Source organism: Corvus moneduloides, chromosome 14 (assembly GCF_009650955.1).
Source record: "Corvus moneduloides isolate bCorMon1 chromosome 14, bCorMon1.pri, whole genome shotgun sequence".
Lineage (NCBI taxonomy): Eukaryota > Metazoa > Chordata > Aves > Passeriformes > Corvidae > Corvus > Corvus moneduloides.
Window position 1 is genome coordinate 11,752,768 of NC_045489.1, and position 16,604 is coordinate 11,769,371.

Genomic DNA, 16,604 nt, shown 5'->3' on the forward strand with positions numbered 1-16,604 from the left:
ACTCCAACAAAGTATCCTAGTCTTCAGGAATGGAGACTTTGAAAGCTCATTAAAGGTGTAGCAGTATGGAAATCCCACGAAAATCAACAGAAATCTTTCCATTTACTAGAGCAATCTTGAATGAGGCCTCTGGAAATTAGGCTCACACAGACACCTGAACAGACCATCGTGTGCACTGTCTCCTACCAAGTATTCTGAGTAATCTCTATTAATACTCCTTTCATAACAAGCTGACAGTGAAGGTGCTGACACTATTTGCTGGGTATTTTTTTTGCTAAAATCAATCCTTAACACTGACCACAATAAGCGAGTTAAGCTTTTTTATAAAATTCATACTTAAAATAGCCATGAATCTTCTTAATGTGTCATTTGACATTTGTTATTACTTGGCTGTGGACTGGCTTTGAATATTTTATGAAATATTTATGGCAGAAGGGGATATGGGATTCATAAGAGCAAGACACATACAATATGTGGAACATTAGTGACAATTACCACGAGGGCAAAATTATTATAATCAGCCATCACTTTCTTATGAAAAAATACAGACTTAATTGGTGGCAGGCAGATATTTCTTCCATTTTAAGACTGCAATTTTTTAGGACTGATTTGCATAGATTTCTTCACTTTTGCAGGATTAAATAAAATTCTGTTTAAATGTGAACTTTGGCTAATTAACTCATGGTAAACAGAGAAATGTTCTGTTTTCTTTTAAGAAATATTTTGTAAATTCCCTTTTCATCCCTAATAATTTGTCAAAAGGAGAGAGTAGTAATTATGTGCATCACATCCAGCTACTGGTGCAAACATTGTGAGCAGGTGAAAGTGAAAAAAGATATTTCTGTTGTTGTGTTTGTTGGAAAGTGGATTGAATTCAAAATCTTAAATTAAAAATTATTGTAAAAGTTCCATGGTTAAAAAATACTCTCCGGTGATAAGGACAGATCCCATTGTAGGAAAAGAAACACTGACTTGCTGTAGTGTCTCCAAAGCAAGGTGTGTTTGTACTTCCCAAAGGATGCTCTACATTGGCTGTCAAAGTGTAAAATCACACCCTGTCCTAGCTGAGTGCTATAAAATACCCTGTGCTGTGGGGACACCTTGCCCAGGGCCAGCAGCTCAGACTCTGTGAGCCAAACTTGGGCAACTTCCTTTGGAAGAAATGTTTAAGCAGTCGCTTGGTGAAAAGATTTCTCAGCCTGGATGGAAATTCACCTGCTTTTATTTGTGCAGGGCTTGAGACAACATGCACACTTGGAGGAGATTTTGCTTCTAGATTTATATCCACTGCTAGAGCAGAGGCAGGGAAAATAAGTCAAAACCGGCTGCTGTGTGTGTTGCTGCACTATCCACTGAAGTCGTATATTTAATGTAAAGCTGGAGTTTGCCTTGCATAGCAATTCTTAGTTACTACTCAGGCAACAGGACTTTCAAGGGATAGCTGGGGCTGAAGAGCCACTAAATACCCTCCTTTCAGAGACGTTTGGAACGGACTCCCTCAAATTACTCACATTTTCAGCTTGTGCCCCTTTTAACTGGGCTTAAGAAAGCAACACAGTCAGAAGAAAACTAGTCTATAATTACCTCACCCTAATTCATGTATCACTTAATTAATAAATGAAAATACAAGGCATGTGGCTAGTTTGACCAGGGATTAGTACGCCCATGGAGGTTTACACTGTTGCTTTTCTTGCTATACACTTTTCCCTGCAGGAAGATCAGCATCTTTAGGGTCATATTTATGTGTGCGTATTTATTTATATGTATCAAATATTTATTCCATTTTTTAACAATAAGATTCAAAGCCATTTAATACCAATTTTCCCTTGCCCACTAAAGCACTGTTTCTCATGCAAATACTTGTACCACTGTGATTTTGTTCTCTAGAAATCTCTAGGGATTAGGTGCTTTAACACCAGCTGGGATTACAGCAACCAGCAATGCATTCTGCATAGTAGCACCCCATCTTAATGCATTTTGTTGCTTTTATCTAGGAGCAGACCTAAAGAGCTCTGTCTCAGGAAAAAAAAAATTAAAATAGATGTTTAAGCAGATAATACAATTCCTTTGGAGTCCCCAAGTTCTTCTCCAAGTGCATACATACAATTTCCATTAGCATTTAAAAGAACATGAAGTGAGGAGAGATCTCTGAGCCTGTTTCATTGGCTGTTGTGAATATCCTGGCTGCAGAAATGTTAATGTTTTTATGTATTACCTCCATCTGCTTCAATCCTGTGAAATTTGGGTGTGCTATTTATAAGTATGAATATGTTTGAGTTAGTGTATGTTTTGCCTGTTCTGTAGGCACTATTCATTTTCTTGCAGAAAGCACATCTGTCACTGCTTTCATTAGCAAAGGGTCCTTTTTACATTCTTTTTGAATTATAATATTGATTTTTTTTTCCCCCCAGCACTGCTGTTTGGCATAGTGTACTGTTAAACCAATTTTAAACCCTTGAAAATGGGGTTGGTAGTGGAAGTGCTGGCACATCCTGAGCTACATCGTCATGAGGCCTGATGCTGCGCTAAATGGATTGAGCCACACTGACACCCTCCACCTCAGGACTGAAGTCCCAAACACCTTGAAATACTATTTCAGCAACACAGTTATGTGGTGATACACTGCTTGGATTCAAAATAAATTCTATGAAATTCAAAGGAGCTGTGGGAATGGATAACCACAGCTGAGGTGCTGGAAATGTCTCACAAATCAATCATCCCAGGTGTGAACAGAATTTCCAGGTTGGTTTCCTACATATTTTATTTTCATGGGTTTCTTTGAAGTTGAAATCTCTTTTTATTTGTAACATCCTTGCCCTTGAGTCTTTCTTCTTTTCTAAATATTCACTCATTCCCCATAATCCCTTTATTCTGTTCTATTTTCCAGCCATACCTCCCCTGATACGCATTTCAAAGGCCTATTGTGCTCAGGCCCATCTGGATGCACTGCTACACTTGGAGCTTTGTCTCCACTTACCTCCCATGGGAAGTGGAGAGGCTGGAGTTCCTCTGGATCCTGCTTAACCAGAACTTGGGACAGAAATACCCTGATGGGAGTGGAAGTTACAGTGGGCTTTGAGCTGCTCTCAGGCCATGCCCACATCTGTCCTGCAGGACCCCAACATTCCTGTCGCCCCCAGAAGCTTTCGCCTGAGCATGTACAGCAAATTCACTGATTGCTGCAATGTCACACATAAACTCCACATAAAACATCTTTGTGTGACTATTCCTTTGGAAAAAAACCCACATTTCTGCAGACCTCATGAGAGTGTAATAGTCTAGTATTTCTAGTGTAATTATATTCCCTTTAATAGTCACTGTACCAGGATGTCTTTTTTATGGAAGATATATAGACAACATCATACACACTTTCTGAGGCCTTTTCTGAAGTACAAAAAAGTGCAATCCATGAGGGCTTGGAGGCATTCTGGCTTCACTAATATTCATATATTAGAACAAAACAATGTGGATTTTTGGATTATATCCAATTGAAATATCACATTAGCCTGTGGTTTCCTTCTGAATGATTAAATATTGTACCAAAATAATTTTAGTGCTGCTATTCAGGGGAAAAACATGATGAGAAAAAGCAGAGGAAAATGTATGTATCAGTGGGCTATGCAGCAGATTGCAATGGAGGCACCCCTGCTTCTAAGTGTATTCCCTTCCCTGCTGCAAGGAACCCCTAAAATCTTGGTGGGAGGCCAGGCAGAGTGCCTGTTCAGGTGGTCACAGGGCAGGGAAAAGGTGTTCCACAGCCATGATTCTGATGGGGGCTGGCTGAGACCCTCTCCTGCACCCACACCCAAGCCTGCACTCTGGTTTTGCTGTTTGAGCAGCCCTACACCTGCACTTGGATCAAGGCAGGCTGGGGTATCCTGAACCCAAAATACCAGGTGTAGCTTTTCCCAAAGGCTGGCTAGAAAAGCCCCATCTCAGCTGCTCACCTACAGAAGCCTGTGCTGGAAGTGAGGGGGTTAAAAGTAGAGCCATTTGCAGCTCTATTTCACTTTTGAAATGCTAGATTTCTGAGATACTCATTAAAAGATGAATTCAGACAGTGTCCTTGAGACAGTTAATGAGATATGCTAATTTAAAATAAATAGGTCTGGTATGAATTCTTGATAAGAAAACATCTGCTTGGATCTGTTGCTCACTTTCAAGGGAGGTAACTGGCTCTGAAGACAGCAAGATATCATAAGGAATATGAAGCCATCTTGAAGGCAACAGTTTAAAAGAAATGATTGTTTTTCAGGTTAACCCTGAAGACATTTCTTCCATCTGACTTCTTTTGGATGTAGGGACTAAGAGAGGCAGGCCCAGGTCCAGGAAGCCACTAAATGAATTAAGGGGAACCTAATCAGCCATCGAAGCCACTGGGGAGAAAAGCAGTTCTAAGGCACTTCATGTTCCCCAAACAGCTTTGTCATGTCTGGCAAAGAGAGCAGATTTTGCCTGAAAGTCACCGAAGGAACTGAATCCCCCTCAATAACTGCAGAGCATGTCACCCTGATTCCCACCCGTGTGGCACAGAGGGGGTGGCAGCCAGTGTGTTCCTCTGGGTGACCCAGCAGCAAGGGCATTTCACCTCCCCTGACCTTGGCAGTGAAGTAGAATGACTTTACAATACAGATGGACACACAGGTTTGTGTCCTGGGTGTGCTGCAGGTTTTATTATTGGGATGGAGGTTTTTTTTACTTGGTCAAAGAAATGTGCTATCTCATTTTTATATAGACATCCTTGCAACATCCCTGCCTTAGAAGCAGCAGCTTGGATAACATCTTGTGGAAGTCACAGAGCAGCAAAAGGTGGCAGGAGAAATCCTACCACTCCTAGTATCTTCTTAGCTCTGCTCTGAAAAGTAAGAATTGCCAGCCCCAAGATGGTCACATTTTGTCCAACAGCACAGAAGTGAAGTGTTATGGAGCAGGCAGTTCAGCTCTCTGGCTAGCAGTTGTAACAAAGCTTATGTACTATTGCTGTGGGGTTTGAGCTTCACAGTCATATAATGGTGGAGGGTACACGCTACAGAATTTTCTAGACATTTCAGAGATTCAATATTCAAAGATTATTGATACTGACCTTCCAAAAATTTCTGATCCAGACATTTAAATATTTAATTTAAGTCTATGCACCATACCCTGTTACAGGGGTTTTTTAATGGTACTGAACACTTTCAGGCAGTGTCACAATCTACGGGGCATTCAATCCCTTGTACTCAATAACACGAAATTAGGACTTTCATTCCCTTCCACCACACCATTCCTTTCCAGCTGCACCAGTGCAGCCAGGAGAGGCCTGAGATGAGGCTGTCTCTCTGCCTGAGGGAATGAGGAGATACTGTCTGAGAAGTACTCTTTGTACTCAACAGCCTGACGTGGACTGAGGCTGTTCTCTGTGGTAATCTGGGATCAAGATATGGCTGAAAGATCCTATTGCATTGTGACATTTCCTCACCTCTGTCTGCACAGCTTTAGGGCTGTGGCAAAAAGTCAACGAGCTGCACTTGCAGGTCTGAGCTCAGCCTTTAGGTTTTCCTTCTCTAAAATACTGATGCCTCCAAAACAGACCTGGCAGGGTATTTGGAAAACAAGACAGTACCTGCCTATGTGCAAGTGTCTGAGTGCCAGCTTTCTTGGGTGATCAGAATATGCTTACACAGATTCCTATTCCTTGATTTCATGTCTAATAATATTAGTCAATTCTTAATTTCTGTTTCTGTCTGGTAAAATCTAACTACTCAAGAAGGTAAACCAGATTATATGATATAACATATCTGTTCTTCACCCCCCATTATTGTAAGAATCAAATTACATAAATATTTCTTTCTCTAAAACATTTTGTTGAGGTAATTTTTTGGCACAAAGATTATTATTATATAATCATAATAATATAATTCACTACAATTATTGTCAGGCACGTCATCTTTCCTTATATTTTTTCTCAGAATCACAGAATCACAAAATCACAGAATAACGAGGTTGGAAGAGACCTCCAAGATCGTTGAGTCCAACGCATGCCCTAACACCTCAACTAGACTATGGCACCAAGTGCCATGTCCAGTCTTTTTTTAAACACATCCAGAGGTGGTGACTCTACCACCTCCCTGGGCAGACCATTCCAGTACTTCATTACTCTTTCCGTGAAAAACTTTTTTCTAATATCCAACCTATACCTTCCTTGACACAACTTGAGACAGTGATCTCTTGTTCTGTCAGTGGCTGCCTGGTGGAAGAGACCAACCCCCACCTGTCAACAATCTCCTTTCAGGGAGTTGTAGAGGGTGACAAGGTCACCTCTGAGTCTCCTTTTCTCCATGCTAAACAACCCCAGTTCCCTCAATCGTTTCTCACAGGGCTTGTGTTCCAGGCCCCTCACCAACCTTGTTGCCCTCCTCTGGACACACTCAAGCATCTCAACGTCCCTCCTAAACTTCCAGAACTGGACACGGTACTCAAGGTGCGGCCTCACCAGTGCTGAGTACGGGGAAGAATGACCTCCCTGCTCTGGCCACACTATTCCTGATACAGGCCAGGATGCCATTGGCCTTCTTGGCCACCAGGGCACACTGCTGGCTCATGTTCAGCTGGCTGTCGACCAGTACCCCCAGGTCTCTTTCTGCCTGGGCACTGTCCAGTCACACTGTCCCCAGCTTGTAACATTGTTGGGGATTTTTGTGGCCAAAATGCAGAACTCTGTGCTTAGACTTATAAAACTTCATCTTGTTGGACTCTGCCCATCCATCCAACCAATCCAAGTCTCTCTGGAGAGCCCTCCTTCCTTCCAATAGATCGACACAAGCTCCCAGCTTAGTGTCATCTGCAAATTTACTAATGAAAGACTCAATATCCTCATCCATGTCATCAATAAAATATTGAACCAAACTGGCCCCAGCACAGATCCCTGAGGGACACCACTGGTGACTGGCCGCCAGCTGGATGCAGCACCATGTTCCTGAGTTGCTTTGTTTCAGTGCTGGGTACATGTGCAGTCAGCATCATGCTGAGTCACTTAGTAAGTGAATCAGATATTTTTATAGCCCAGAATTTTATGTTTGGACTGGGAACTTACAGCTCCTAGTAACCTGAGCTTCAAATTCACTTTACTTAAGAGTTTGATCCCTGAGTTTATTTGTGACAATAAACAGAGAATTTTATAACAAATACTATGCACTGATGGTGCTTGGTTAGCTGTAATTATGAAAGATGATTGCCTCCTCAGTTAGTGCTGCTGCTGCAGATGGTTACTGGACTTCATGAATAAATGATCTATACCAATTCAGCAAGTTCTGTTACCCCGAATATTTTGTTCAAATGGTGTGAATGCCAGTACTCAATATATGAAATGCAAGGAGAAATGGTCCAAAATATTCTATACAATTAGTGTTTACCAAAACTGTAATGCTGATTACAAACTCTTACATATGCATAATATAAAATGGGTATATCTGAATATGTTGCATTTGTCTAGAAGAAGGTTTGAAATCAGGCCCAGATTTCAGCTTAACTGGTATTAACCAAGCTTTCATTAAGCCACCTCCTTTTTATTTAAAAAACACAGAACCGAATCTCTAGCTGATATAAATCAGGACCACTTCCAAAGCTTCATTATACATGTAATTTACAGAGATACAGTGACTCCATTCCCAAGTCATCTAAGTTTGAACTTTACTACCTAAAGGACAACAGAAGTCAATTTATATTATGAATGCTGAGTAATTCATGAGAGAAGGAAAACCTGGGCTGCATTATCCTTCACACTGGAAAAATTGCTTTCCATGTCTTTAATAGGGTGGGCTAATGGGCAGTCATTAACATGTTTATATATTTAGCAACTAGTCTATTATATAATATCAAGATTAATTTTGAGGAATATCCTTGTCATAATTCCCTTTGCTACAGCTTAATTCAAAGGTTCCACTTGCACTTTCAGCTGGGTTGCACGAGTGCTAATGAAGCACACACAAAGTCCTTGCTTTTCTGCTACTTGTACCTCGCTTAATCTCCTTTATGAACATGCCACTCATTCCTGTAAGACATCCTAATGGAGTGTCTGTGCCGTGCTGGGAGCCAGCTGGGAGCTCTTCGTGCACCACGGTGGGGATAAAGGTGAGCAGTGCCTGACTGGCAGCACTCACCGGGCTTGCACCGCCCTGCTCCGGTGACAGGCTTTGATTAGGAGGGCTAGTAAATATTAATAGCATTACTTGGCTTGCCTGGAAGGCTCCGTGGAGACTGGAGCTCCGTTGCTCATTCTGCTGCACAGGCACAAGAGGAGACAGAGCTGCTCTAGAAGGGGCTGACAGGGAGGGCAAACACGGGGGACGGGACCAGTGCCTGGCACGTGAGGGCCAGGGCTGCACACTTCTGTGGGCCAGGGAAGAACGGGACTCTGCTGTCCTGAATTGTGTTACACCCTCCTCTCTCGTCACGCATTCAGCCAGCCCCTCTCTGCACAGCCGGGGTGTCACCGACCAGCCCAGGGGGCTCAGCAGCGGAACGTGCTGAGCTCCGCAGCCAAGCCAGGCCTTCCCACGTTATTTCTGGGTGGCTGCTCCAGGATCACTAAGCCTTGCAGATACCTGCAGTACATGGGCATTTGGCAAATCCTGCTAGTGCCTGTAATGTCATAATAAACTGACATGTTTATGTACATTTTATGTCTTTTTGTGATGCATCTTGGGGATATGATTTTTCATTGTTGTCATAATCAGTCAGTCAGAGAACTGGTACCTTTCCACAGGCAGAAATAATGTGTTGACACTGCCTGACTGCAATATATTAAAATTTAAATTACCCTCTGGTCTGGTGTAGGAATCATATCAACTGGTCCTAAACACACAAAAGAGGCAGAACAATAAAACTTAGAGAATGATAAATTACTGATATTCTTTCATATTTCATAAAGAAAAGATTTTATAATAGTCTAAAGTTTGCTTACTAAATGTTTATAAATGCTAAGATGATTTTTTTAAAAAATCAGTATAATATTCTAAGTTAAGAAGACATTCCTCTGACATTTGGCAGCTTCACAGCCTGGGTAAAAAAACAATTTGCAGTAATTACAAATTGCCATTCAATTTGGGGGCATGAACAGCTTAATTGAGAAAGTGTGTTAGAAGCCAACAAGCCAGTCACAAGTAGTAGCTTGAGTTCCCTGTGGCAAGCCCACCATGATCTGAGGATCAAACTGTAGCACCTTTGTTTCAGTAGTTAAGTGCCAGCAAAGACTATTTTTGTACCTGTTTTGAGCTCCTGCAATAAAAAGCTGCATGAGCTTTCATACTGACATATACGTGTGAATTAATTTGTATAATGGTCCAAGAGATATTTTGCAGATTTTTATTCCTTTTCTGGATACTTTTATGTCAGAAAAAACTTGTATTTTTCAGTACATATTATTCTAGTCCAATTGCCTGGGTCCTTCCCATTCTGATAATTTCAATAACTGTGTATGTAACATGAAACCAGTCCCTTGTTGTTAATGTATTTATTTTAGTAGAGAAAATGGGGAATTTGCGGTACTTTTATTACAGTTTATCTTCATGTAGCTATGTTTGGGATCAATCTGGCTTTTGGCTATAGAGAATCAAATAAAAATCATTTTAATGCTCACATGAAAGAGCAGCTGTTACTTCCCAACTCTACCTTTTACATGTGTCTGCCTTTCCCTCTCCCCACCACGGCCAATATAATGTCTCTGGCCTATTAAAAAAAAAAAATCAAATGGAGTTTGGCTGATGTTTTTTTGAAATGTGTTTAAAAATCATCAATGCAGGCTTTATTTTTGGGCAATTATCAAACAACCTCTTGTGAGATTTCTAAGGTTGTGGGACAACACTAAAACTTTCTTACTACATTGAAGGAAAGACTGTTAGAACAGAAAACTTCCATTACACATAGGTCGTTTCCTTCTCTGAATTCTATTAAATTGTTTCTGTTAGAAAAAAACAAGGTTCATAATGAGGTCCAAAGACAAACTGCTTTTGCAATGTGCAGGGTGGCACATGTCAGATTTTTTTTCTCTCCAGCTCAACCAACATTTCTCCTCAGTCATATTGATGTTCCTTCACAAGCTCAGTGTGTTTTCAAAGTATTTGCTGCAAAGGCGTCTCAGATTTTGCTTGCTATACTGAGCTGCTTTATTAAAACCACACTCAGCAAATCACTTTACTAAGGAGCAAAATCATTAAGAGGCTCCCTGGAATTTCGTGGAAGTGTCTTGATGCATATCCACCTCTCACACATGGTGTGCATCTCAGGGTTAAGGGAAAATTGCAAAAGGCTGGCAGGACACCGTCTGTGTTGGCATCACTACTACAATTTTTGAGTTTTGAGTTACAGTTTTGAGCTAACAAACCACAATACTGCCGCACAAAAAAAAAGGATCATGGCTTGAACCCTGCCAGATGGAATATGGAGACAGCTCAGGAGAACTTGCCAAAAAAATGTGTGTGTGCATGCATGTGTGTGCACAAACCCTTTATAAAATTAAGCAATCTCTTGAAATTCCTCCACTTCAAGAAGCTTCAAATCAAACGTACTTTCACTTGCCAACACCAAGTTACCACCATTTATATTCATATACACATAAGTTTCATCCAGATGGTTTTACACACAGTTTCCTGTAATCTAATGCATTTTTCTGCTTGTGAATTACAGCAAGATGACACTGGTTATGACAATTATATTCACACTTGTAACTGCCTGATAAGGGCACAGGTAAATGTTTTAAAGCCAACCCATTAGCTTCAAACTTTCCACTTTTACTAATTATCTGTTCTTTGTAGTTGGTCACCTTGTCACAGGATATTATTTCTATTTTAAATGCGTGAATAAAATTTTCCAGAATAGCAGAATATGGAACAAAAAGCACGTCATTCTCACACAAATACATATTAATTTCTGAAAGACTGGGAAACTGATTACACAAATGTTACTGGATAGGGAATCATTCCTCCCATAACTGACACAAAGCTAAGCCTCAGTTGGCACTCATCTGCATAACTCCAGTGCCTTGTAGGAAGATACAGCAGTTTACACAAGCTAAGAGGATCTGAACTTTTGCTTCTTGTGTCTCTGCTGGATTCTCCTATTGTCATGGCCTTTTTACCTTGCATAAATATGTGTTAATTAGCTTTAATTAGGATAATTGCATCATAGCTATTCTACTCACACTTTCAATGGTATTAAAGAGATTCAGCCTCTTTAGATTTTTGCTAATGATGCTGGTTCACATGGAGAGCAAAGTAATATTGCCAGCCCTGATATAAAAATTTTTTTGGAAAGAATTAGGAATTTGGTCATGTCCTAAAGCTGAATAAAGGTCAAAATCTCAAATTTTTACACAAAATGAGATATATCTAGGTATTACCTAATAAAATCATGAAACAAGACATGTAAGAAATGTGCATTAGAACAGGTAACAGAAGAAAATGACAATGCTGTTGAAAGGCTTTTTCCAATGGATTACATTTTTAGTTACACCAGTAACGATATTCTGTAATCTCATTTGGTCATGTGCAAATCAACTATTTTTAACAGAGATAAACATTGTACAGGAATAGAATAGAACAGTTCAGCTGGGAGAGTCCTACAAAAACCATCTACTCCTACTGCCAACTTCCAGACTATAAGAGAAATCCTTGGCTGCCCAAATACTTGCTTTAAAAAGGCTGGGTGGGCAGGAGGCTGTGCTAAGCCATCTTTTGACTCTGCTCGCTGTGGCTGTTGGAAATCAATTTGGGCTTTATTATAGAGTGCCATCTCAGGTCTGATCAAATCTGGGTTTGCTCCAGAAAATCCTTTTATAGCTTTGGGCTTTTGCTGCAGTTGGTGCCCCATCAACTGAAATAAATAGGAGAGTGTTTAGAGCTGGCTCTGTTGCCTCAAGGTTACCTGCAAGCAAGAAATCCCTGGATGTTGGGTTAGAGCATTTTGGGAGCTTTGGAAATGAGGCTTAGCAAGAACCATTCACCCTTAGTCAGTAATTAATAATACACAAATGTCCTCATGACTTCTGTTATATTATTAAGCAGTGCAGTGATGCTGTGTTACAAAGGAGCCCTGCACTGCCCTGCACTCCTGCTCAGGGCTTACTCAGTTTATAGCCCCTCTCACACTCGCAGATATGGACTCACCAGTCCCACAGATGTTTCACCACTTCAGCAAAACTAGCCCTGAATTCATCACTGCAGCAACATAATGTAGCTTGGCACAACTGTATTGTAGTATTGCATTCTTGTGCTATAGTTAAGGCCTGTCAGCAATTTCATTATTGAGTCCTATTTTTAGCCGTTCGTAACTTAAAAAATAATAATAATAAAAGCATTTACAGTGCAGGCTTAATCTGAACAGTATTTTTTCTCAGTGGGAAATGCAATGACATACATTCTCTGTGTGTATGACAGTACAAGTAGTTCCTTCATCTACATAAAAAATCTGCTGACTTGTGTTTCCTTATATTTTTTCTGTGATTTACTGTTATTCTCAAATGGATTCTAATAAATTTGCAATTTATTGCAAAACTTTCATAGTGAGCCAGTAGTACTAATGTGGAATAATGTTATACATGGGCTCCATAAAGCTGAACATTCACAGAGTGCAGCAGTCAGTGATACAGGGGATATTGAGCTGATCATTATTGATGAAGACGTTCCCCTTGACTTCATGGGTGTGGTATATACCATGACAACCTTAAGTATCATGAAGAAAAGTTTTCTTGTGCCAAAAAATAAGCAGGATTTTATTCCTCTCCATAAAAACCCAATGTAAATCCAGAATAATCCTTGGAAAAACTCTGAAGATTTTAGTATCTAAATTGATTAAGAGCCACATTTTCTATCTGCTTTCTATACAAAAAGATTTTACCACCTATTTTGTGTTATTTGAAAAATTCAGTCATGAACTGCATCTCTGGAAATCCAAACTAACTTAAGGGATCCTGGTGGACTGCTGCCAACTCACCCTGGTGCAATAGAGCTCACATATTGGCCTCTCCACCTTGAAGGTGAAAAAGCATTTTTCATGTGATGGCCGAGATTACAAAACTAAAGGCAGTTCACAGCTCGTACAACGAGACACAATTCATCTATATATTGTTTTTGGAACAAAGGCTTGCTTTTAAAGGTGGCAATTACAAGTAATTGCATCTCTAATAGTGATATGTAGCTCAATTATCAAGGCCTTCCCGTAGAAGTGAGAACAGAATATACGGAATAGCTTACTTTTTATTTATTTGCTAACATTTTTGTTAATTTATTTATTTTGAGCTTTCTACACCTGCTTAAGCTGACTCCATAATGACCTGTTCTAATGCAACACTGATGGGAATGTTTATTAATGGCTACTTAATTGCAAGATGTCCCAGAGAGCATTATAAATGTTAGAAACTGGGATAATTAGATTAAATGTTAAACACTGAATTTATGCTTGATAATATTCAGATATGCAAAATCTGCTCAAAACCACAAGTTCTTCATACAGCAAGTTCAGCACATTTTCAGGCAAGTATTTGCTATGGAAGCAGCTTCCATGGCTCGGTCACCTCCTCACAGGAGTTCCATTAGCTGGCACAGCTTTAGCTGCAGCCTGCTCCCAGATCTCTCTAAAAGTCAATGGAAAAAGGAGACTTTTCAACAATAAACAGAGACACAGGCCAGCAGCAGAAAACGTGCAGCAGCATCAGTTTGTGCTAAAACATCAATTTTGATTAGTTACTGGCCAGTAGCTCCAAGATATTTTTCAATCTTAGCAAAGCTTCTTGTATTTTGCACTGTTTCTGCTATTACCCTACAAACAAGGGTTTGTATTCCTCAGATTTTTGTAACCATTTTTACCAAGGAAAGTTTTGCACACCTTCAGTGCTTGGCTTTCTTAGAGCTGCTCCTCTCCACTAAAATACATATCCTGATGGACTCCAGCAAGTGATGAGAAAGAGACAAGACCTGCCCAGCATCAGCAAAGTTGATGTTTGAAACAAGTTTATGATTTAGATTTCTCCATTGCTCTCAAACACCCATTAAACACTTGATGCTTTATGATACTGAGAGACCTTAATCATTTTCCATAGGCACAGTGAGACTGTGGGGAAAATATTGGGCACGTGCTCCCAAAAGCTTTGTGTGCTGGGATGACGTAGGTGATGAGTTATGACTCCTTACCCAGAGGTGGCTAACAGGGACCAGTCATGTGCCCAGAACAGAGCTGTGCCCCAGCCTGGATCCTGCAGGGTCTGAAGGGACAGCAGCCTCAGCCAGTTCTGCCAGGGCTCGGCAGGCTCAGGCCAGCTGGTGCTCACAGCGCCTTTCCTTCTGTGCCAAAACCACTAAAACAGTTTTATAATTTTGAAAGTATGTTTAAGGAACTGCTAAATCTGATTGCCTAGATGGGAGAAATGTCATTTTGTGGACAGTTGCATATGGAGACAAGTTCCATATTACTGTCACAGAAGGAGCCTGTATGAATGCTACAGCAGAGTTGCAGGAAAATAGTGCTGGCAAGTGGGGCTGTCCTGTCATTTTATGGAGGATGAAGATCTATATATTTTTTCTAGGGAAAGGATGAGCAGGCACACACTGTGTTGGCAGCCCTGTACATTTTCAGCACTTTTTTTACCTACATAACTAATGCAGACTCTAATTTGGTGTTCTCAGATTTTCATCAAAGCAGCAAGAGCCTTACACTACAGAGCAGCATGGAGCAGCCAGGCAAATATCATCCTAACAGCAAAAGTGCAACTTCCTTGTCTGTGCCAGAGAAACTCCTTTTCCCACACCTTATAAATGATTCTTTTACTTTAATTGTGCACAGAGATGGAATCAGTTTTAATAAACCGTGACTAAAAATCTATCCTCACTCTGAAAAAGACTTTTCTATATATATATTTAAATATGTTACATCATAAAATGAAAAAGATTTTATATATATATATACAAGCTCTATCAGACATATATATGCTTGTGTCCACATCACACTATTTACCCGCATGAATGAATTCCTTTTTAAATTAATTTTTTACTTTCTGTCAGCTCATTCACCCTGTGGCAATCAGTTCTGTAGTTTAATTACCTGTTAGGAAGAACAGCCTCTCCTGGTAAAAACAATTGGCTACCATTTTCATGGGGAAGTTTATGTCTCCAAGAAGAGATTTTCTAAAATCTCTGCTTTATAAAAAAAGTTGATGATTCACAATTCATTTCCTCAACCTGCTGATAGTTTTGTAGGCTCCTGTTAGATCCTTACTGCAGTCATCAGTTTTCCAACACAGCAAGCTCCAGTCCACTTAGTACTTGCTACAAACAGATGCCATTTCATTTTTATGGTCATTCTCATGGCCTTCCTGCTATCTTTTCCACATCTCCTGCAGTCTTATGAAAATAGAATGAGGAATTCTGTACAGTATACACATTTACTACTAATAGATACAGCAGTATAATGATACATGCTGGTTTGTTCTCTTTCTGTCCAAAACAGTAATCAAATTGTTCCATATTAGGAAAGAATGACTGTGATATCATAGAGCTCCTCTGTTTTTTGGGGTTTTTCCCTTGGTGGCTATAAGTTTGATTGTCAAATTCACCATCTAAGGAAGAGACTCTGATGGTAATGTCAGAAAATGATTTATGTCACTGCTGTGCTGTGGAAGAAAACTCCAGGTTTCCATAGCTCTGAACCCATGTAACCTACTACTGGACCAGTGTGGAAAAAGATCCTCACAAAAACATCCCTTAAGGGACCATAAGGAAATCTTTGGCTTTGCCAAAAAATTCCTGCAGGGCTGCCACTTGTGTTGCTTGTGGGAAGATAATGTGCATCTGCTTTCAGTACTGTCAGTAGGGCATTTTTCATTGCCACATAATCTATTCATAAATCTAATGATCCATAAATTTGTCTATGGCTTGAACAAGAAGTGACTCTAAGCATGGGAGCAGACCTATTAACAAGCAGAGATGCTGCACATGTAGCATGACCACGGGGTCACTGCCTGCAGCCACCTGGGCTCAGCACTGACCTGGCCTGGCTCTGGGCTTGCTGGAGCTGTCTGCTGCTGGGAGCACACAGACACAGATACTCACACTCAGGCATGAATGTATAGATAAAGCTATATTAATAATAATTTTTAAGATCCTTCTAAAGGATCAAGATTCGCACCTCACAGGTAATGAAGAACTCATTATCAGGATCAAAGCCCTTAAAGCACTCCATCACCTGTCTGGCACACAGCCTAAAATAAGTATGCTGCGGCTGGGTTAGGTTCTGCAGAATATTAATGGCTTTCATCAAAAAAGCCTGGATTCACAACTTCCCCAGGAGTGGGCAGACACAGGTATTTCTCATTTAGCCTTTCCTTTCACAACGTCCAACAGTATTCCCCCCCAGACACAGAGATGTCGCATTCAGCAGGGCAGGCCAAGGGCAGAGCTGCTACAGCCCTGGCAGTTCCACAGAAAAACTGGTCTCAGGAGGCAGGTTTGGGAATAGGGGCACTTCATTATTTCAGCTAGATGCAGGTGGAGCTGAAGAAGGAACGGTGGGTCACCTAGTGAAAACAGATGGATGTGGCTGGGGCACGCACTGTGTGTCCCTGCATGTCCCAGCCCAGC